Here is a 23,700-nt window from a genome sequence, read left to right as displayed (position 1 = left end):
GTTGTTCTCTCAATGAACTCTCCCTCCCCCCATTATGCATAAATTGATCAAGTCTTTCACTTTAGCCATTGTTGATGGCACGTGTGCTTCAAAGACGAGTTTTGGTCATGGGCCCAAGGTTAAAATCTTCGCGGCGCCATACCTCTTGACTCAAACATAGGTGGCTTCGGCCACCGCCCTCTCTTGAAGAGAGGTTTCTTGGCCTCTTGCTGGTGTGTTATTTTGCTTTTCGTTGCGGGTTTTCTGTTTTTTTGAGCTAAGCCATGTAGTCTAGTTGCCGCGGTGTGCTGGGCGGTACTGCCGCTGCTGGCGAGCGGTACTACCACTGATAAGCGGTACTACTGCTGGTGATGGACGATACTACCATGGTAAGCGGTACTACCGCCACACAAGTGCGGTACTACCGCTTATGAGCGGTACTACCGCTACCCAGCGCTGTACTACCGCTGCGGGGCGGGGCCAGGGGTTTTTTATCGGGACAGGGGGAGGTTTTCTTCTTCCCCATACCCATTCGCTCGCCCCCTCGTGCCTCTCCCTCTCTCCAGCACCGTTCTGCCGCGGAAGGGCTTCGGTGGATCTCCTCCTCCGGGGTGTTCCTCTCCATTTCCTTCGGTGGAGTCAATCCCCACCTCGTCCTCTTGCCATGGATGCCGGTATTGCCCCCGTTCCTTCTCTCTTTTGGTCTTGCTTTTAGATCTTGTGCTTAGGGGCAATGGTGGTTGCATCTCTAGATTTTTGGCTAAATCTAGGCTTGAGTTGGTTGGAGAAGGCAACTAGATCATCTAGATTGATGTTTGGTAGGAATATTTTTGAATTTGGTAGGCCGGTAGTGCCGGATCTGTCCACGGTAGTAGGAAACCACTGTTTCACCGCCTCGCGCTTTGAAACTGTTGTGTATCCGCCTCAAGCCGTACTACCTCTCCTTTGGAGCGGTACTACCGCTTGGCCTAGAGCGGTACTACCGCTCCCTTTGGGGGTACTACCGCTTGGGGCGGTACTACCGCGGGCAGGTCACGGTACTACCGCTGCATGCCAATTTCCATCATTCTCCTACCTTCCCTTGATCTTTTTGTTGTGTTTGTTGGCTTATGCTCGTTTCTTCTGGTTGTTTTGCCTCCTTTTGTGTTTGGCTCCAGGTGATGACATTTCCGAGCAGCAAGGTCGCCGTATCAACCCCGGGCGTGCCACCTCCAAGCGCTACCGGACCTCAGAGCCTGCCGGTGGTTCCTCGAGCACCCAACCGCCTCCAGCAAGTGCTTCTGCAACTGTTCCTCCACCTCCTCAGCAATCGAAGCGAGCCACCAACAAGCCAAAAGGGAAGGCTATGACTAAGATGAACAGCAAGGAGTTTTGGGAGAAGCGTCGCCGCAACCCCTATACGGTGGACCAAGAACCCACTTTGGTCAACCGTCTGTTCTGGAACCATTTTCAGTTTGCCATCTACTTTGATGTGATCAAGGCCAAGAAGAATCTCTATGTTGATGTTCGCTCCATTGACACCGATGCTATGGAGAAGGATCCAGAGTACTTTGGAGAAGCCTTTCAGATGTGCACTCAGCTGAACATTCTCAGGATCATGCAGTTCAACAAGGATTTCGATGCGGATTTGTTGGCTCAATTCTATGCCACCGTCCATCTTGGAACAGATAGCGACAGGACTCTGACTTGGATGACCAATGGCAAGCGGCTTTCTGTCACGTGGCGGTCATTCATGGAGTTACTTGATGTGGTGGATAACGGGCTTGAGACTCCTGTCGGTTTCCATCCTCACCGCCATGTTACTTCCACCCACAAGCAAGCCCTTTGGCCCTACTGCACTGTGAAGGTTTACCCTGTCACTGAGAAGAAGACCTACGAGCTGTGTCCGTATCTGGACATTCTTCATTGTATATTCCGTGAGACTCTCTTCCCTCGCATTGGGAATCTGAATCAGGTTCACTCCTACCTCATGGACATGCTCCTTTTCTGTCAGCATGAGAAGGAAGCAAACACTGGAGAGAGCCTGGATATCTCTCATGTCATGTGGTCTGAACTTGTTTCTGCCGTGTCTGAGCGCAAGTGTCCTATCTATGGTCCCTTCATCATGAGGCTCATTGAGAGGGCCTGGGCACAGACTTATCCCAGAGTGTTGCTAGAAACTGTAGAGTTGTAGTCACATGAGATCAAGCGTCTGAGGAAGAAGGACAACTGGTTAGCGCCTCACATAGGGGGTCCTTCTGCTACTGCTGCCACGGGGGGCCCGTCTGCTGCTGCTGCTGCCATGGGAACTGAGGGTGAGGCTGCTCCTGATGCCCACGATGAGGACGTTAGCCACTCCAGTGCAGAACCATCTTGGGCCCAGAAGCTCAAGCGCAAGATGAAGAAGCTCTTCTGCATGGAGTCCCATGGTCAGTACATGACTCATGTGGCGGAGAAGAATGCCAGGACGTGCCACAAGGAGATCATGCGTCAGTTGGGAGCCACAGTTGTCAGTGGGTCTGAGGGACAGATCACTGAAGAGGAGGACTGGATTCATCAGAACTGTCACTGGAACGACTCTGATGCTGAGCACTTTTCAACCCACGATGAAGATGTAGAGATGTGATGTTCAGGACCTTCTTCGCCCATCACCTGGAGTCGTAGTGTCCATCTCTGCCCTTTTTGGTGTCTCGATGCCAAAGGGGGAGAGAGTTTAGGGATTTGTGTTTGCGAGTGTGTCTTTGTGTCGTTCGTTTGCTTTCTCGCTGTTGGTTTTGTTTGGTTTTGTGCTTGTGAGACCTAAGTTCCAGACATATGGTGTAAGATATATGCTACCTTTGTTATCTTATATATGTGTTATGCACCTCAGTATCTTATAGCTTGCATGCTTATCCTATCATAGATGTGTTCTCATATATCTTGCTTAGGTTGTTGGTCTCTAAAATATAGGGGGAGCCGTGATCCTAGTATGTGTGCCGTGCAGTCCAAAGCACTTATCTAGTGTGCACAACATCTAGGGGGAGCCTGTCTATATTTTAAGAGACGTGGGTTCTCTTGTATTCTATGTCTTTACTCTTTTCTATGCAAATCCCGTATTGTCATCAATCCACCAAAAAGGGGGAGATTGTAAGGGAATATTTATCCCTACGGTGTTTTGGTGATTGATGACAATGCATTTGCGGACTAATCGGGTGCTTTGAGTTATTTCAGATATTCATCTTTCGGCACGAAATGATTATTTCCCCTCGGTGCTCTACTCAAGACGGTGTAGCTTCCTTCGTGACTTTGTTGGTGGACTAAGTTTCGTAGTAGTCACCGTACTATCAAGAGGGGATCTGCTTCGGTATGGTTTGGGTGGAATCAACACGTACACGTTCTTCTCTCACCCACCGTTTCTTTCCGTCTCTTTGGAGCTTCTCTTTTCTCCCCTATGTGTCTTTTCCTGGACCCAGCGGTAGTACCGCGGGCCACAGCGGTAGTACTGCTGAGGCTCACTAAGCGGCAGTACCGCTCCTCGGAGCGGTAGTACCGCTTTCTGGCCTCAGCTGCAGTACCGCTGCGGCTCCGTGCTCCTACCACCTCGACTCGAGTGCGCATTTTCTCGTGTCGGGTTTTACGCCACTAGCTCCAGTATAGCGGTAGTACGGCTGAAGCTCAGTAAGCGGTAGTACCGCTCCACGGAGCGGTAGTACCGCTGGATGGCCTCAGCCGCAGTGCCGTTGTGGCTCCGTGCTCCTACCGCCTCGACTCGAGTGCGCATTTTCTTGTGTCGGGTTTTACGGTACTAGCTGCGGTAGTAGTGGCGGTAGTGCTGCTTGTGAGCGGTAGTACCGCTCTGCCTCCGCAGTAGTACCGCTCTGGGTCCCAGCCCCAGCCCCTTCTATTCTAGCGCGGCAGTACCGCTGAGGGGGAGCGGTAGTACCGCTTATGAGCGGTAGTGCCGCCCTGCCCCCGCGGTAGTACCGCTCTCTGCGGGGCTGAGTGGGGGGTAACGGTTGGATTGTTCCCCCCACTATAAAAGGGTGTCTTCTTCCCCCCTTTGACCTACCTCTTCTACCATTAAAGCTCCATTATTGCTCCAAGCTCCATTTTTGCCCGATCTCACTCCCTAGCCAACCAAACTTGTTGATTTGCTCGGGAGTGGTTGAGAAGGCCCCGATCTACACTTCCACCGAGAGATTTTTGATTCCCCCACTCATCCTTAGCGGATCTTGTTACTCTTGGGTGTTTGAGCACCCTAGACGGTTGAGGTCCCCTCGGAGCCATATTCCATTGTGGTGAAGCTTCATGGTCTTGTTGGGAGCCTCCGATTAAGTTGTGGAGTTTGCCCCAACCTTGTTTGTAAAGGTTCGGTCGCCGCCTTCAAGGGCACCAATAGTGGAATCACGGCATCTCGCATTGTGTGAGGGCGTGAGGAGAATACGGTGGCCCTAGTGGCTTCTTGGGGAGCATTGTGCCTCCACACCGCTCCAACGGAGATGTACTTCCCCTCAAAAGGAAGGAACTTCGGTAACACATCCTCGTCTTCACCGGATCCACTCTTGGTTATCTCTTACCTTTACTTGTGCAAGCTCTTTAGTGTTTGTTCCCTTGCTTGCTTGTGTGCTTGTTGTTGTTGCATCATATAGGTTGTTCACCTAGTTGCACATCTAGACAACCTACTTTGATGCAAAGTTTATTTTGGTAAAGAAAAGCTAAAAATTGGTAGTTGCCTATTCACCCCCCCTCTAGTCAACCATATCAATCCTTTCACCCGCTGCCACGGGAGGGTAGGACAAAAGATGTCATGCAAGTTATTTTCGATAAGCACATATGACTATATTCGGAATACATGCCTACATTACATTGATGAACTGGAGCTAGTTCTGTGTCACCCTAGGTTATGACTGTTACATGATGAACTGCATCCGGCATGGTGGCCCATGTTTAGAAAACTTTTTTAGGCCGATCCATTGCCTACGAGCTTTCCATGTATTGTTCTTCACTTATTTACTTTTCTGTTTCTATTGTTACAATCACTACAAAATACCAAAAACACTACTTTTGTTACCGTTACCTTTTGCTATCGTTACCACTACTATCATATTACTTTGCTACTAAACACTTTGCTGCAGATATTAAGTTTCCAGGTGTGGTTGAATTGACAACTCAGTTGCTAATACTTGAGAATATTCTTTGGCTCCCCTTGTCTCGAATCAATAAATTTCGGTTGAATACTTTACCCTCGAAAACTGTTGCGATCCCCTATACTTGTGGGTTATCAAGACTATTTTCTAGCGTCGTTGCCGGGGAATCATAGCTCTATTCTTTGAGTCACTTGGGATTTATATCTGCTTATCATTATGAAGAACTTTAAAGATCCAAGAACCAAGATTTATCCCTCAACTACGAGGGGAGGTAAGGAATTGCCATCTAGCTCTGCACTTGATTCACCTTCTGTTTTGAGTAAGCTTGCGACACCTAAATCTGCTTCTGCTATTCGTTCTGATATGTCGCATGTTATTGATGATGCTACTTCTGCTATGCATGATACTTATGATGAAACTACTTCTATGCTTGATACTACTGTGCCACTTGGTGAATTTCTTGACGAACAACTTGCTAGGGCTAGAGAGATTGAAAATATTGAATCTGATAATACTGATGAAAGTGACGATGAAGACTTGCCTGTTATTCCTAAGGGTTATGTTTTTGATAAAGAAGCTTCTTTAGCTATTTTAGCTTGCAAACATAGATACGAACTCAAGAGGTTATTAACTAAATGGAATCAGCAATCTCTAAATGCTAGAATGAAACCTGACCCTGCTTTTGCTACTTCACCTATCTGTGTTGCCGATAAGGATTATGAATTCTCTGTTGATCCTGGTATAATTACTTTGGTTGAATCTGATCCTTTTCATGGCTATGAATCTAAAACTGTTGTGGCACATCTTACTAAGTTAAATGATATAGCTACCCAGTTCACTAATGATGAGAGAACTCGCTACTTTTATATCCTTAAAATATTTCCATTCTCATTAAAGGGTGATGCTAAGATATGGTTTAATTTTCTTGATCTTTGTTGTGTGCGTAGTCCCCAGGATATGATTTATTACTTCTCTGCTAAATATTTCCCTGCTCATAAGAAACAAGCCGCTTTAAGGGATATATATAATTTTGCGCAAATTGAAGAAGAGAGTCTCCCACAAGCTTGGGGGAGGCTTCTCCAATTACTTAATGCTTTGCCTGATCATCCTCTTCAGAAAAATGAAATACTTGATATCTTTTATAATGGACTAACCGATGCTTCCAGAGATTACCTGGATAGTTGTGCTGGTTCTATTTTCAGGGAAAGAACACCGGATGAAGCTGAAGTTCTATTGAATAATATGTTGACAAATGAAAATAATTGGACACCTCCGGAGCCAATTCCCGAGCCTATTCCTAAACCAACTCCGAAGAAGAGGGGTATTCTATTTCTCAGTCCTGGAGATATGCAGGAGGCAAAGAAATCTATGAAAGAAAAAGGTATTAAAGCTGAAGATGTTAAGAATTTACCTCCTATTGAAGAAATACATGGTCTTAATTTACCGCCTGTTGAAGAAACATATGATCTTAATCCTTCACCTATTGAAGAAACTCATGGTCTTGATAACCCGACACAGGTAGTAAAGGTAAATTCTCTCTATAGATATGATAAAGTTGAAATCCCATTTACTAAGTTTGCTAGCCCATGCTTAGATGAGTTTGATAAATTTATGGCTAAGCAAGAAGATTTTAATGCTTATTTTGGTAGACAATTGAAATACAATTCAAATATGCTCGAACACTTGGGTGATTATATGGCTAATGTAAAAGGTGAACTTAAACCTATTGGTAAACATGCTTCTATGGTTACCACTCAAGTAGAACAAGTAATTAAAGCTCAAAATGATTTGCTCAATGAATTGAATAGTAAGGATAATGATAATGTTGTTAGAGTTATGACTAGAGGTGGTAGAATGACTCAGGAACCTTTGTATCCTAAAGGCCACCCTAAGAGAATTGAGCAAGATTCTCAGAGAAATAATGTGGATGCACCTAGTCCTTCTAAAAGGAGGAAAAAGAAAAATGATAGGACTTTGCATGCTTCTAGTGATCCTATTGTTGAAACACCTGAGAATCCAAATGATATTTCTATTTCTGATGCTGAAACACAATTTGGTAATGAACCTGAAACTAGTAATAAGGTTAATGATAATGTTCATGATGATGCTCAACCTAGTAATGATAATGATATAGAAATTGAACCTGTTGTTGATCTTGATAACCCACAATTAAAGCATCAACGTTATGATAAGAAAGACTTTGTTGCTAGAAAACATGGTAAAGGAAGAGAACCATGGGTTTAGAAACCCATGCCTTTTCCTCCCAAACCATCCAAGAAAAAGGATGATGATGATTTTGAGCGCTTTGCTGAAATGATTAGACCTATCTTTTTGCGTATGGGATTAACTGATATGCTCAAAATGAATCCTTATGCTAAGTACATGAAAGATATTGTTACAAATAAGAGAAAGATACCGGAAGCTGAAATTTCCACCATGCTTGCTAATTATACTTTTAAGGGTGGAATACCAAAGAAACTTGGAGATCCCGGTGTACCAACTATACCATGCTCCATTAAAAGAAACTATGTTAAAACTGCTTTATGTGATCTTGGAGCCGGTGTTAGTGTTATGCCTCTCTGTTTATATCGTAGACTTAATTTGAATAAGTTGACACCTACTGAAATATCTTTGCAAATGGCTGATAAATCAACTGCTATACCTGTCGGTATTTGTGAGGATGTGCCTGTTGTAGTTGCAAACGTTACTATTTTAACGGACTTTGTTATTCTTGATATTCCCGAGGATGATAGTATATCTATTATTCTTGGAAGACCCTTTTTGAATAATGCAGGGGCTGTTATTGATTGCACTAAAGGCAATGTCACTTTTCATGTTAATGGTAATGAGCATACGGTACACTTTCCGAGGAAACAACCTCAAGTTCATAGTATCAACTCTATTGGAAAAATTCCATCGATTATATTTGGAGGTTTTGAATTTCCTCTTCCTACTGTCAAGAAGAAATATGATATTCTTATTATTGGGGATGTGCATATCCCCGTTGAGGTAACATAGTGTTATTCGAAATTTCTCCGGTTCCATGTTATTCGGAATGAGTTCGTTAACAAGACTTGACCAACCTTGTTCGTGGATTCCTTTTTGATGATCATGAGATGGATGAAACTAGAAGGCACAACCTTCTGTACCCCACTTTTACTTTCTGTTATTTATATTAAATAAAATAAAAATAGTATTTTTCTGTCTGTTATCTGATTATCCGTGCAATATAAAAATACCCCGAAAATAAAAGTTCCCCCAATGCCCTGAAATTTAAATATGATTTTTTCTAGAATATTTGAGAATATTTGGCACCGAGAACACAGCGGGGCGGGGGGGGGGGGGGAGGGGTCACCCACCTGCCCACGAGGGTGGAGGGCGCGCCCCCTGCCTCGTGGCCCCACGGTGGCCCTCCTCCACTTATCCTTTCACCCACACACTCCTTCTTCCTCCCCCAAACACGAACAACCAGCTCGAACCCGAGTCCAAGCTCGTTTTGCTGCCATTTTCGATCTCCTTGCTAAAAGCACCTCTCACAAAACTGCTTGGGGAGATTGTTCCTTGGTATGTGACTCCTCCATTGGTCCAATTAGTTTTTGTTCTAGTGCTTTATCCGTTGCAAATTTGTGCTGTCTAGGTGACCATGTTCTTGAGCTTGTATGTCAAATTTATATGGTTCCAAGTAGTTTTGATGCATGATATAGGCTCTAGGCACTTGTATGAGTAGTTACTATCAATATTATTGACTTTGGTTCACTTTTATTTTGAAGTTACTAAAAAATTTCAGAATTTTTCAGAGGAAGAAATATGCTTAGGAAAATGTTCCAGGGTGGTTCTTCAAGGAAGCAAGGACCCAGGCTTGCAATACGTGATGCTGATGATGAGCCACCAAAACACGCTCAAGTGCGTCCTTGTGAATGGCCTTCCGAGAACTTTATGGATCGAGCAGAAATTAAGGAAGAATTTAACGCATATTTGCGTAACGCTGATCTTGTGAGCTTCGAGAAAGAGATGTGCAGCCAGCATCACAGTCTCACTAGTTCCTTTGTGAGGAGATTTGAATTTTCATCTTCATGTAATTCTCCAACTGTCCTGTTTGATCTTTATGAAAATTCTTACACTATGGACTTAGAGGATTTTACCACTGCTTGCAAACTTCCACAATGGGGTAGTATAAGGGATCCTCGCAAATCTGAATTTAGAGATTTTCTTGCTAGCATAACTGTGGGAGAATCTAGAGATATAACACAAGCTACCATAGGGAGCATTCACTTTCCTCCTATACATTATTGTGCTCTCTTCATAGGTAGATGCATTAATGGTAAAGATGAGGCATGTCACACGTATAATTTGGGAGCCATTGTTGCACGTAGGTTGCATCTTAATAGATTTAATGGAGATTTCTTTGGAGGAATTTACGCAACCCGCATAGCTAATTTTCTTGGTATAGCCATACGGGAAGATGATATTGAATTACCCCCTGCTTACCTAGACTTTAATGCTATGGTTCACCACCAGTTTGTCGAGAGGAATGAATCACCTCTCCAGTATCGACTAATCTTTGACAGACGTCGTGCTGTCCATATTACTCTCCCTACTCCTTCCTTCTTTGATCATCAGGCAAAAGGAAGATATGTTATTACCAGAGAGGAGGAAGATGAGTACGAGAGGAGAGCGGAGGCCGCTCGTCGCTACGCTGCAGCGCAGGAGGTGATAGCTACTGCATCTCAGTACGACCCCAACTACTATTATGGATATCCGCCAGGCCAACCATGGCCATAGACCAACTTAGGCCAAAAGCCTAAGCTTGGGGGAGTATGTATTTCCCACCGACATTACATTTATGTTCACACACTCATTGCTAGATGTCGGTGCTCATACTTTTTCATTGTACCATCCATGCTAGTTTACTTTCCTTTTTATGCTTTCTTTTTGTGTGTTTGATAAACCTTAATAAAAACCAAAAAAATAGTTGTAGCTTTTAATTAGTTTACTTTCCATGCTTGTAGCGGTAATTAAAAATAAAACCCCAAAAGATTTCCTTTTCTTCTTTTGCTTGTTGGGAGCTCTACCGTGTAAATAGTTTTATTTCTTTTCTTTTCTTTTCTTTGGGGGTCGATAGGAGAAGACCATGATTAAATTGTTGAAGTGGCTCTTATATACATTATTGTTGATCTGACAAAAGAGCCCATATTGCCTTGTCTTTTCCTGTTTATTGAATGCTTGTAGATTCCAACTTAGTCCAATGCACGTGCACTATTATTATTATTCACATCGTTCGGTCATGTAAGTGAAAGGCAATAATGATGATTATATGACGACTTATTGAGATGAGAAAAGCTGGTATGAACTCGACCTCTCTTGTTTTTTGTAAATATGATTAGTTCATCGTTCCTGATTCAGCCTATTATGAATAAACATGTTTGCAATGATAACTAGAGATCATAGTTCTTGTGCCATGCTTGATTAGCTAGGAGCTTATGATGGTTTACCTTGCATGCTAACATGCTATTAAAATGGTTGTGATGTGGTATGATAGGGTGGTATCCTCCTCTGAATGATTTAAGTGACTTGACTTGGCACATGTTCACGCATGTAGCTGAAACAAAATCAACATAGCCTTAACGATATTTATATTCATGGTGGATTATATCCTACTCATGCTTGCATTCGGTGTTGATTAATTTTAATGCATGTTCATGACTGTTGTCGCTCTCTAGCTGGTCGCTTCCCAGTCTTTTGCTAGCATTCACCTGTACTAAGCGGGAATATTGCTTGTGCATCCAATCCCTTAAACCCCAAAGTTATTCCATATGAGTCCACCATACCTACCTATATATGGTACCTACCTGTCGTTTCAAGTAAATTTGTATATGCCAAACTCTAAACCTTCAAATAAATATCATGTTTCGTATGCTCGAATAGCTCATGTATCAACTAGGGTTGTCCGTATCTTCCATGTTAGGTGGGTTATTCTCAAGAGGAGTGGACTCCGCTCCTCACTCACGAGAAAGTGGCTGGTCACCGGGATGCCCAGTCCCATGCTTTATGCAAATCAAATCAAAATAATTGCAAACAAAACTCCCCCTGGGACTCTTGTTAGTTGGAGGCACTCGTTGTTTTGAGCAAGCCATGGATTGATGCTTGTTGGTGGAAGGGGGAGTATAAACTTTAGCATTCTGTTTGGGAACCGCCTATAATGTGTGTAGCATGGAAGATATCGCCATCTCTTGGTTGTTATGTTGACAATGAAAGTATACACTACAAAAAAAAGACACATCCGTGACATTTTGGGCCGAACAAAAAAAATTTGTCATACATATGACACTTCTATGATGATAATTGTGACAAAACCCGGTATCATCATAGATGTGGTGGGCTCCTACTTCTATGACAAAAAAATCATGATAGAAAATGGGCTTTTCGTCCTGGGCGGGCCGGAGACGCAGCTGCATGACATTCTTTGGGCCGTCCATGACGGAAAAAACCATGGTAGAAGCGAGGGGGAGGAAAATTTCGGGGAGTTCCCGGTTACGGTGGGAGGTCGAGGGCCGAGCGATGCGCGTTTCTCTCATACACGTACGTGCGTGTGTGCGAGGCGTTGGCACTAACTGAACCCGAGCAAGGCGTTGGGCTCTAACTGAACCCGAGCGATTGCACTGCAGGCTACGCGTTACTGAACCCGAGCGATCGATCAATGGCTGTTAACTGAACCCGATCGAGCGATTCCTTGGCTACTGCTGCTAACTGAAGCCGATCGATGGGATGAACAGTGAGGGTTGAGGGAGGGGGGGTTGGATGAACAGTGAGCGGTGGCGTTGCCTCTGGATGAACATGACCCCGTGGTGTGGTGGAGGGCTGGATGAACAGTAGACAGTGGAGGGGTGCCCGTGGAGGGGTGGATGAACAGGACCCCGTGGTGGGGAGGGCAGGATGAACAGTAAACGATGGAGGGGTGCCCGTGGAGGGGTGGTTGAACAAGACCCCGTGGTGTGGAGGGCTGGATGAATAGTAGACGGTGGAGGGGTGGTTGAATAGTAGCCGGTGGAGTAGCACGCGGTGGAGGTTGGATGAACAGGATCCCGTGGAGGCTGGAGGAGGTCGACAGTGGATGAACAGTAGCTCGTGGAGGCTGGAGGGGGTTGACGGTGGAGATGAACAGTATCTCGTAGAGTCCCGTTTTGCGGTACGCCACACCCCTCCCGATGAACAGGACCCCCATTTAGACCGTAGCGCTCCAACACAAGTCCGTTTCCTCCGTTTTGCGGTACGCCACACCCCTCTCGATCAACTGGACCCCCGTTTCGACCGTAGGAGGTCCGTTTCCTCCGTTTTCCGGTAGGCCACACCTCTCCCGATCAACAGGACCCCCGTTTCGACCGTAGGAGGTCCGTTTCCTCCGTTTTGCGGTACGCCACACCCCTCCCGATCAATAGGACCCCCGTTTCGACCGTAGGAGGTCCGTTTCCTCCGTTGTGCGGTACGCCAGACCTCGTTTCCATCGCCTCTTCCATCCAAGCCCTCCCGATGAACACGACCACACATTTCATTCCAACCCATGAACACGACGACGACGTTGTTTCTCCGTTCCGACCCAGCCATGTACACGAGCCCTCGCCGTACGTATGCGCGAGTAGGCATTCGAGACCCCGCCTGTATGTACACATACATGGCCGTATTTTCTTTCTTGCACCCTGGCCGCTATACATACGTGTACATGCTATGTGCACGCCTCTACTACGACACATGCGTGCCTCTACTACGACACGTGCGCGCCTCTACATCCACCAGTATATATGTACGTACACATTCGCGACCAGAATGACAACGCTACGTACGCTTCAACCAGGTGGGTCCCGACTGTCAGGCACTTCCTTGCCTGCGAAGATGTAGCTGGTGGGTCCCAGCAGTCAGGGGGGCGAAATACGGTGGCCCGTCCGGTGGGTCCCCGCTGTCAGGTGGAGGAATAATTATTTTGCACGTAATAAGGAGGCACTTGCTACGGCCATGGACTCAGCTGTCAGCCTCTCCACGTACAGTCCACGTCCGATGGAAGTCGTTCCTTGACCACGTTGACCACGCCGCCCCGAGAGCACCAGGGCGGTGGATGACGGCGAGGCCTAGGAAGGGGACGCGGAGCCAGGGAAGACGCGGCAGTGGATGCCCACGCGTAGAGGAGTACGAGGGTTCACTGGTTCGCTGCGGTGTGAGGCTGCCATCGCCGCAGAATAACAGGGGGTGTGGGTGAGTAGAGGGATGGCCTGGCCAACGTTGGGAGTAGCAGGGGGCGGTGAGGCCTCCGCTGCATCACAGCCGGCTATGGGAGGCAGGAGCACGAGGCATGACCGGCGCTGGTTTGGGCGGCTGGAGCAAGAAGACCAGAGGTTCAAGAAGCACTACGGCCGTTGGATGGACATCGTACGGTCACTGGAGCTAGAATCGTGCATATTGACTAAGTTGACAAAGCCCTCCGTCCCCGTCAACTTAATAGGCCCACAAGTCAGCCTCCCAGCAAGGTGGGTCCCAGCTAGCCGGGGGAGTATTCATTTTTTGTGCGTAATAAGGAGGCACTTCCGGTGGGTCCGAGCTGACAGCGGGGGAACGTTTTTTCGCGAAATACGGTGGCCCGTCCGGTGGGTCCCAGCAGTCAGGGGGAAATGATTTTTTTCGCAAAATACTGGTGGCCCGTCCGGTGGGTCCCTGCTGTCAGGTGGAGGAATAATTATTTTCCGCGTAATAAGGAGGCACTTCCTTGCGGCTGCCGTGGACCCAGCTGTCAGCCTCTCCACGTACAGTATTCTTCCGATGGAATTCGGTCGTTGACCACATTGACCACGGCGCGCCGACAGCACCACGGCGGTGGACGACGGCGAGGCCTAGGAAGGGGACGGCGCGGAGCCAGGGAAGACGCGATAGTGGATGCCCACGCGGAGAGGAGTACGAGGGTTCACTGGTTCGGCTACGCTGCCGTCGCCGCAGAATAACAGGGGGTGTGGGTGAGTGGAGTGGAGGGATGGCCTGGCCAGCGGTGGGAGTAGTATGGGGGCGGTGAGGCCTCCGCGGCAGCACAGCCGGCCACGGGAGGCAGGAGCAGGCGGCACGACCGGCGCTGGTTTGGGCGGCTGGAGCAAGAAGACCAGAGGTTGAAGAAGCACTACGGCCGTTGGATGGACATCGTACGGTCAGTCGAGCTAGAATCGTGCATATTGACTAAGTTGACAAAGCCCTTCGTCCCCGTCAACTTAGTAGGCCCACTATACTGGGTCCCAGCTAGCAGGGGGAGTATTCATTTTTTTGTGCGTAATAAGGAGGCACTTCCTTGCGTGCGAAGATATAGCTGGTGGGTCCGAGCTGTCAGCGGCGGTAACGTTTTTTTCGCGAAATACAGAGGCCGTTTCGGTGGGTCCCAGATGTCAGGTGGAGGAAATCATTATTTTGCGCGTAATAAGGAGGCATTTCCTTGCGTGCGGCCGTGGACCCAGCTGTCAGCCTCTCCACGTACAGTCCACTTCAGATGCATGTCGGTCGTTGACCACGCTGACCACGCCACGCCGAGAGCACCAGGGCGGTGGACGACGGCGAGGCCTAGGAAGGGAACGACACGGAGGCAGGGAAGACTCGGCCGTTGTTTTTGTTTCCCACGCGGAGGGGAGTACGACTGTACGAGGGTTTACTGGTTCGTCTGCCGTCGCCGGAGAATAACAGCAGGTGTGGGTGAGTAGAGGGATGGCTAGGCCAGCGATGGGAGTACGGTGGGGCGGTGAGGCCTGCGCGGCAGCACAGCCGGCCGCGGGGAGGAGGGAGCAGGCAGTCCCGCCGGCGCTTGTTTGAGCGGCTGGAGCAGGAAGAGCAGAGATTGAAGAAGCACGACGGCCGTTGGATGGACATCCAACAGTATACAGGCCATCTGTGGAAAGCCTCAAATCTGTGGAAAACAGCATACAGCCCATCTGCCATTATTTCAAATAATTTACAGCCCATTTGCTAATTCTTACGGGTTTTTTTGGAGCCCATATTCTTTATGTTAGCATTACAGCCCATATTGTGGCCACGGTTAAAAAATTATACGAAATTTTGCATATGTCGGTGCGGTCTGAACTGTTTTTAATCCCGAAATTTCGAGTCACATTCAGACTGATTTTAAAAATAAATGTATATCAATATAAAATCCAATAAATTGTCCACGCATAAAAATCAATGCAATTTAAAATCTCGAAATGAAAAAAAGATATTTGAAAATAATTGCCGGTTTGATGTGTTTTAAAAATGTACAGCCCATTTCTCATTACTGATAGGCCATTTTCTCGGCCAGCCGAATGAAGCTCTCCTCGTCTTGAAAGATTTGCAGCCCAACAGGCCTGATAAAGCGACTTACTTGACAAATCACAAAAAAACTGGGCTAGCCATTTTCAGAAAGAAAAAAAACTACTGGGCTGGTCTGTGGTAAACATAAAAGAAAAGGCTGTCTAGACAGGCCAGAGTGTCCCGCACAGCCCAGTTGACACCCTGCTTCCGTCTCAAAAACAAATTAGATAAATGCCACTCCAATTATGGCGATTCATAAAAATGCCACTGCAATTTCCAAACTTTGAAAAATGCCACTGCAATTTTTGCAAACTTTGAAAAACGCCACTGCAGTTTGCAAACTTTGAAAAACGCCACTCCAGACTTCGAAAAATGCCACTAGAAATGGCATGAAATGGCATTTTTCAAAGTTTGGAAATTGCAGTGGCATTTCTCGGATACACCAGATTTGGAGTGGCATTTATCAAATTAACCCAAAACAAAAATAACTGGGCGAGCTGCTGGGTCCCTGGTGTCAGCCGCTCGTTGTGCAATTCTCTCGTTTATTGACTACGTTGACAATGGCATGGGACCCAGATGTCAGAAATCCACTAGGAGGAGCCATTTTTTCTATTGGCTTGAAATAAGGAGGCACTTGCTTGCGTACGAGCTTGTCAGTTTCTTCAGAGGTAGGCATTTTTATTCAAAAAACTGCCACTTGCATCTTGCGTCGCAAATAAAACTGCCAGGAGCGCATTTGTAGGCTAGCTAGTGATCGATCAGTAACTTGTAAACACTGAGCGAACAGAAATAAGTAACTGTTAATGCATCTCAATGATTCACAGATCATATACAAATATGTAGCTCCAAAAGCAAAGATCAGCCACTTCGGATCTTGCGTCGCAACTAAAACTAACTAGTACGATTCCCATACATAAGATCAACATGTTAATGCATCTCAATGACTCACAGATCATATACAAATATGTAGCTCCAAAAGCAAAGATCTAGAAAAAACATCTGTTCTTCCTACTAACATGGATGCTTCTATTGGCCAACATTCAGTACAGACTGAAAGACAAATTTGTTTGTGAAGTCTACAATTCCTCTTGCAAACATAAGTGGTTTCACCAACAGCTGGAACCATGAGAATGAACCAGACATGATGGAGGAACATGCACTGCAATATGATTTGGTCTTCCCTCGATCACACTGCGAGACTATTTTCGGAATACAAACTTTAACTTAGGCAAAATGATGTCCATTGTATAATCAGACCAAAGCAATGAAGCACCTAGTGTTGGCCAATAAATAGTACAGTACTACTTTTCTGCAGTCCATGAAGTGACTATCCAATCTTTCTGTGTCTATTTTCAAATGGCACTGCATGCAGTGACTATACTATTCTCTTGTGCAGTTCAACCAAAATTGCGGGCACTTTGTTGGTTTGCCAAATAGCAACGGGCAGACATCTCTGTCTGCACAAATATCAAGCAGCTAGTAAACATATACCACACCTTGTATTTTCGGTTTAAACATGTCTCTTCCGCTTAGCATCTGTCATGTTCTGCACTGGACAATCTGATACAGTTATGTTTTGCCCTGGACAATTTCATACTGAATTGATTTGCTGGTTCAGAGCAGAAATATAGCGCCTATTCTTCATCAGACCAAGGATATCCATGTTCGCAGTGATGGAAGAGGTGAAATCGATACAACCGAAATTGAGCATCCAATCATTGAATCCTGTCCTGCACCTCCAATGTAGGTCCACCCTGCCAATAAATTCACATGCAAACCACTAGTATTACTATCTAATGACAGTACAAAAAGAGTAGCAAGATAGTAGCAAACCATGTACCTTCGTAATGAACAGCTCATAGTGCCACCAATTGGATATAAAGGTTGGGAAAAAACATGCTCCTAATGTTGAACCAGTTGGACTTTTTGTGCAGTTCCACTAAAATCGAGCATCCCTGTTTGCATAGATATTGAAAGTGTGATTACTCTAAAAGTGGCACTAGTTGAAGCATAGACTCACAAATATAAGCATTCCAATTTCTTAATGGGAAAAGGTAGCAAGACTGTTTCTAACCACCTGTTTGAAGGAATAAATAAAGCAACAACGGCTGATGTGAGGAAGGCATACATAGTTTTTTCTGGAAAAGTGAGCCATTCCTGACCTTTCCTCTTCTTTTAAGCAAATTTGTGCAGTTCTACTAAAATAAAATGCCATCACCGCCTTGACAATTCAGTGACACTGTACAAAAGGAAATGACTTAACATTACATCATGATGTCAGGTATGTAGTCGACAGGCATTAGAGACAAACATACAGACCTCCTCAAGAGAACAGCCGGAGGAGGAGGTGCCCACTCTTGACCTTTCCTCTTGTCTTCATAATTGTCTGTGCAGTTTAACCAAATAAAATGACATCAGCGCCTTGGCATTTTGGTGACACTGTACAAAAAAATTAATTTATCTCATGAAAGTGAGGTATGTAATCTATAAGCATTAACAGTGCAAAAATCTGACGGGAGTAACAAGTTTCATCGTTGGTATACTGGCTGTGCAACAACATTAGAATGCCTTATAGCTGAAAAATCTTTAATACATCCACAATCAACAGCTAACCCTGAAATAATCCAGTGACATTAAATGGCATTGCTTAAATTTATGGGTGGCATTAGACTGAGAGCGGCATTAGTTAAATGTGGCATCACTTTAGCAATAGCATTGCTTGACTTGACTGCTGGCGTTATACTAACAACAAAAAATGGCAATATGAGCATGGGAGGCACCAGTACGATGTACCTCCATAGATGCAGAGTGGTGAGGGAGGTATGGTTGCCCAGAGCAACAAATATCCAGGCAGCATATGTGGATTACGGTCCCATTTTTGTTCTCTTTAGCCACCTTTTTCCTATGCGAGGACAACAAACCGATCGACCTGGTCATTCTCTATTGCGTTGCCATGCCTTTCTACCCTTCTTCAACCAAGAGACACGAGACTTGTTCCTTAGCTACTGATTTTCCCCTTTTCAACCTAGATGCGGGTTCGATGCCTACTCTATTGGACAGTACAGTCTCCCTTCCTTTCCTTATTCAACCCAGACATGGATTAGTCTGCATGAATTAGGGTTTCCTTTAATAGTGCAAATTATGGTTTTCGTCTGAGTGGCCAGCAGAGTAGAGGATAGCAAATTGGGAAGATGGTGGAGTGGAAAAAGATCCACATGCAACGACATAGCAGATGGGGCAATAGAACGAGGTTATGGCTCGAAAAGAGGTTGCACGCCTGAGGGTCAGCGGGAAGTGGCTTCGCTCGTGATCATCGTCCTCCGCACACACTACGGCAGCGAGCTTGGGGACGGAGGCCATCCCGCGCGGGCGCTAGGTCTGAGAGGATGGCCTTGTCGTTAGTGCGTGACCTCACTCGCCAATGACGAGTGTGTCAACGCTGCACGTCCTTCTCTTCCTCGGCAGATCTGTGACCACCGGTGAGGAGGGAGAGAGGGGCCGTCTTTTTAGATCTGGAGAGAGGGTGGTAGTGTGAGAAGCAAGTGGGCAGCCCTTAGCAAGAAAGCGCTGAAGCTCCAGCCTATATATATCTCTTTTATACTACTAGTACTGGAGGTGAGGGAGTGGTAGATTAGTTTATATTTCCTCTCATACAGTACCAGTTAGTCGTGCTTCAAAACTGATCGGCACGCCATTAAAAAAATAAAGGTCGATAACTAATGCGGCACCTCGGGCCAACGCGGCCAGATCTCATTTTGCACGAGAAATTACACACCATGTTTCTTTGACATGTGGTCCCGTTCCAACATATCAATGAGACAATGGCGAGTAGTAGGAGTATTTCCGAATGGACGTGTAGGCCGGGGCGCCTCTTCGTGAACCGTGGTAAACTCGCAACCGTCCACCGACTCTTCGCCTTTCCCTCTTGATTTGGAACTGCTGTGGCACGCTCTTCCTCTCCCTCCTCCATTTTCCTTCAGCCCTTCACCCTTTATTCTGCCATTGTTCGATCGTCTTCTCCATGGAGGGAACAGGTCGGAAACGACCTCGTTATTCTTGCCCCGATCTAAAAGATGACGTGGTGGAGGAACTCATTGATCGGTGCGACGTCATCACCTCAGCTAGCATGGCAGGTTCGTTCCAGCCCATTCTCGACTCAACTAATAACATCATTGCAAGGAACCCAAGGGTCAAGGAGCGGTTTGATCTCCCCTATCTTCTTCGCCGTGACCCTGATGACTGGCGCCGGCACGACGGAGGCCTCGCCCTGTGCAAGTTGATGCCGCTTGATAATGATACGTGTGATGTTAAGATGCAATCGCTTGAGGGCAAGGCTTGGGCGGGCGCAAATGGAGATTGGGTTGTTTACATTGGGTCCAACTGTGAGTGGGAACTTGTGAATGTGTACACTCGTCACCGGGTTCCACTTCCAAAAATCTCAGCACACTGCCCAGAGGTTGAGCACACCGGTAATGTACGCACGTTCAAATATGATCATGGTGACTGTCGTCTATGGAAGATAGCAATTTGTCGAGTTCCCAACCGCTCTTGGAATTACAAAAACTATGATGTTGTTCCTATCTTCAACAAGCTTGTTGCCGTCCTTGATGGTTTCACTCGATGGATATTGCTCAAAAATTAGTTTCTGTACATGGATGAGTACTGTGATGCAATTGAATATGAGGGCCTTGTGTTTGCTGCCACCACTCGTGGCACTGTTTTTGCATGGCATCCTTGTTGTTTCGGTACGTTTGTCTTCCACCGTAATTATAATTGTTTCATCCACATGCATGCGGGTTAGCAAGTTTCCCTTTACTAATTAACCTTCTTCTTGTGTTTCCAAGGTCCTGTGAACATCCCACCACCTATACTTGAAGATTTTTATAACCAAGGGGGAGATGACGATGGTGATGATCACGAGCATGAGGACGAGCAGCGCCGATATACTCTGTGGCGCCTGGCAACTAATTCCGATGGATCACCTCTTCTTGTGTGTATACAACCCACTGATGATGTTACTGCTAAGGAAGCAGGTGTAGTCTCCCATGGTCGCACTCTCCGGACCTATTCCAACACCCGTTGCATGGTATTCGGGATGGATACTAGGGTGCTAGCGCCAACTCCTTCTCCCTGGCACAGAATTGATAGTCTTGGAGAAAACTCGCTCTTCCTTGGACAAAACGATCCGATGATGGTGAAAGGCGATCCAACTGTTGTTGACACATTTATGAGAAACAACTGTGTCTATACCTCGCACATTTGGGTGGTTCCCTACCCTGGTACTGATATAGTAGGCCGCTTCAGCCTGGATGATCAGTCCTGCGTTGGTCTCCAGATCGACAACGGATGGCCCATCCCAGAGAATCACTTTTGGTTCAAAGCAAGAGTTTCCAACGCCGCGGAATGGTTGAGTTGAAGTTCATTTCATGGCTTGTTATTTGTTGTGTGGTGAAAACTTTAGTATTTATAATGTATCCTCGTTGTCGATGTTGGTTGATGCCATGTTGTACTATGTAATAAAATGATATGCCTGTGATAAACTTACTAAATTTATGAATGGCTTTCGAGTCGCTTCTCTGAGTGAGTGGTGTGATGAGGCAAAAAAATATTTTCCGAATACATAATTGTACGTGCATTGCAACAGGTTATCGGATGAGGCCAATCAACAATAGTAGTACACTATTTGTACTAGCTTCACATGCTTCGCGCGTCGGGCAGGTGTTTTTACTGTAGCCATATGTTAATGTGTTCGTTGTATGTAACCAGCACCTCGAATCCTCGATATACTAGTAGTATAGTATATAGTAGGTGTAAGTAGTAGGAGTAGTAGGGTGGCATGGGCCAGAACAAGCATTCACGTCCAGGAGTATGCCACACGCCACCACCACGACATCCATCTGACACCATATTATTTCTTGGAGTCCGTGCAAGAGCAATCTCTTCAACCTCGTCGTTTCTCTAACTTCAGCCATCGCGCAGGGGGCGAGGTGGGGGTTTGCCGATAGTCGGTTTCCTTAACTGCGGTCCCACTTGTAAGGCCAACTCCAACGCACGACCCCAAACGGACCTCCATTTTGCACGAACTCCAACGATAATTTTGACTACTCCTATAGTAAGTTGGATTAGTGCCTTCTCGATGCATTCATTGTTGATCTGCGGAGGCTCGATCTTGCGTGCTTCTTTCTTCTTCGAGTGTAAAGAAGTAGACATTGCTTCCTCGCATCTAGTCTCATGTCTAGCCTCTATTCTATACTAGCTAAAAGTGATAGAACATCTACTAAATTGCGCTCTATCAATATATGGATGTACTCTTCTTCCCAATACAAAAACTTGCATCCATTCTACTCCCTCCATTGCACAATACTACATGCCTTCTATTTGTCAAAATATATATGTATCTAGACATGTCTTAGTATATATGTACATCCATTTTTGGACAAATGGAAGTCATGTATTTTGGAACGGAGGGAGTACACAATAAAATTTTTAAGTTAGCACAACTAGTCCAATCCGAGAGCAGAACCGAAGATTTGGTCGGGTTCTTCCTCCTTTTGCCGACACGTGGGACATCCAGCATCCAGGTCGTGTCATGAAAGAAAATAGGGTGGTAGTTGAAGCCACGATATGTGCATCTTGGGTTAAACTGTAAATAGAATCTTACTACTCTTGAGTAACTCCAAAAGCGGCCACCGAAGATCTTGATTGGATTTGTTTTTCATCACCAGCACGTCGAGGTGAAAGATGTGCAGGTTTAGTGGGTCCTCTTGTGTTTTCACTGACATGTGGGGCCTCATGTGAGCAAACAGACGATGGGCTCCGCGCGTCCGCTGGCTGGCTGAGAAGAGAGATAGAGGAGGGTTGAGCATGGACTGCAGGAAATTTGTTCTACGTACCTCGATATAGGCTCGATATAGTGGGGTGGCATGGGCCATAACTAGCATTCACGTCTAGCAGTATGGCACACGCCACCCACACGAGTCCCATCCGACACCAATTTTCTTGGAGTCCATGCTACAGCCATCTCTTCTCCCTCTTGTCCTCTTTTCTTAGCCATCACGCGGTGGGAAGGGTGGGGGTTTGCCGATAGTCGGTTTGCTCAACTGCGGTCCCACTTGTAAGTGAAAATGCAACACCGCACGCATTCCCGCTTGAGCGGTGTGCCGGACCAACTGTGTGGGGGTGCGACGCGAACACGATAGGCTTTTCCTTTTGAACCCGTAACTTGTAAAATTTGGTTCTGCTCCATGGCGCAACCGATAGATAGAAAATAACGATTTTGCGTAGAGTAATGAGAAGTTTGCTTCTAGCGCCGTTAATGCATGGAGTACGTACGAAAATTATGAAGTTGATGCGGAAGGTAAGATAATTACTGTAGTATCATATACTACTGCATGGATTTGACAGAAGGATAAAAATACATACGGATCCATCAACGTTCAACGACATCCTCATGCCCTAGTGCGCCGGGTCACCAACCGACGTGTGAGGAGCAGCGGCGTTGGCGGCGAGCTCAACGTGCTTCTGAACAGTGCCGTCCAAGGTTTCCCTGCGCTCCAAGAAGGCCAGCGTCCAATCGTCCTCCTCTTGAATGTACTAGTCCTTGTGGCCGATTTGTGCGTAGACGTGGGTGATTATGGTGATGGTGTCTTGCTGCGCCAGGCACTGCGCGGCGAGCGCGACCTCGAGGTGGACATTCTCCAGCGCGACGGCGGGCAGTCACAGGGCCACCAGTGCGTCGAAGAGGTTGTTACCATAATGGCCGTTGAGGGTGGCGGGCATCGCAGAGCCTGGGCGCGTCGGCTGGAGGCTTACGTCAAAGTCGTCCGCAAGCTTCTTGACAACGGTGAACTTGTCGAGGAAACTGACGAGGACCTCGTCAAACAAGGATGTGAAGATGTCGTCCAAGCGGCCCCTCGCCCTGGCGGCCTCAAGCAATACTACCTGCCGGGCCGCAGGCCGGCGTCGTGGACTATCTGGCACAGCCGGCTGATGCTCGCGCTCATCGCCTCGATGGGTCTAGCGTAGCTTCTAGTCAACTGATCTTGCGATTCGAGTGATCACTCAGCCCTTGGTTAGTGTGCGTAGGTGCGTAGGATTTCGTACTACTCCTTGGCCCTCTACTGCACCTGCCTTTGGCTGTATGATAGGTGGGCCAGCCACTCCCTGGGGCCACGTGTCATTCACCTCCTGACCCATCTCTCACACGCACCCTGCTAGTGTATATACTCCCTCCTTTCCGGTTTACAGGGCTTATCTCAAAATTTTAGTTTTTCCATTTCATAAGGCCCAATTTGGTTGTTTTCCATCACAT

The sequence above is a fragment of the Triticum aestivum genome, chromosome 4A (assembly GCF_018294505.1).
Source record: "Triticum aestivum cultivar Chinese Spring chromosome 4A, IWGSC CS RefSeq v2.1, whole genome shotgun sequence".
NCBI lineage: Eukaryota > Viridiplantae > Streptophyta > Magnoliopsida > Poales > Poaceae > Triticum > Triticum aestivum.
This window is presented reverse-complemented; position numbering follows the sequence as displayed.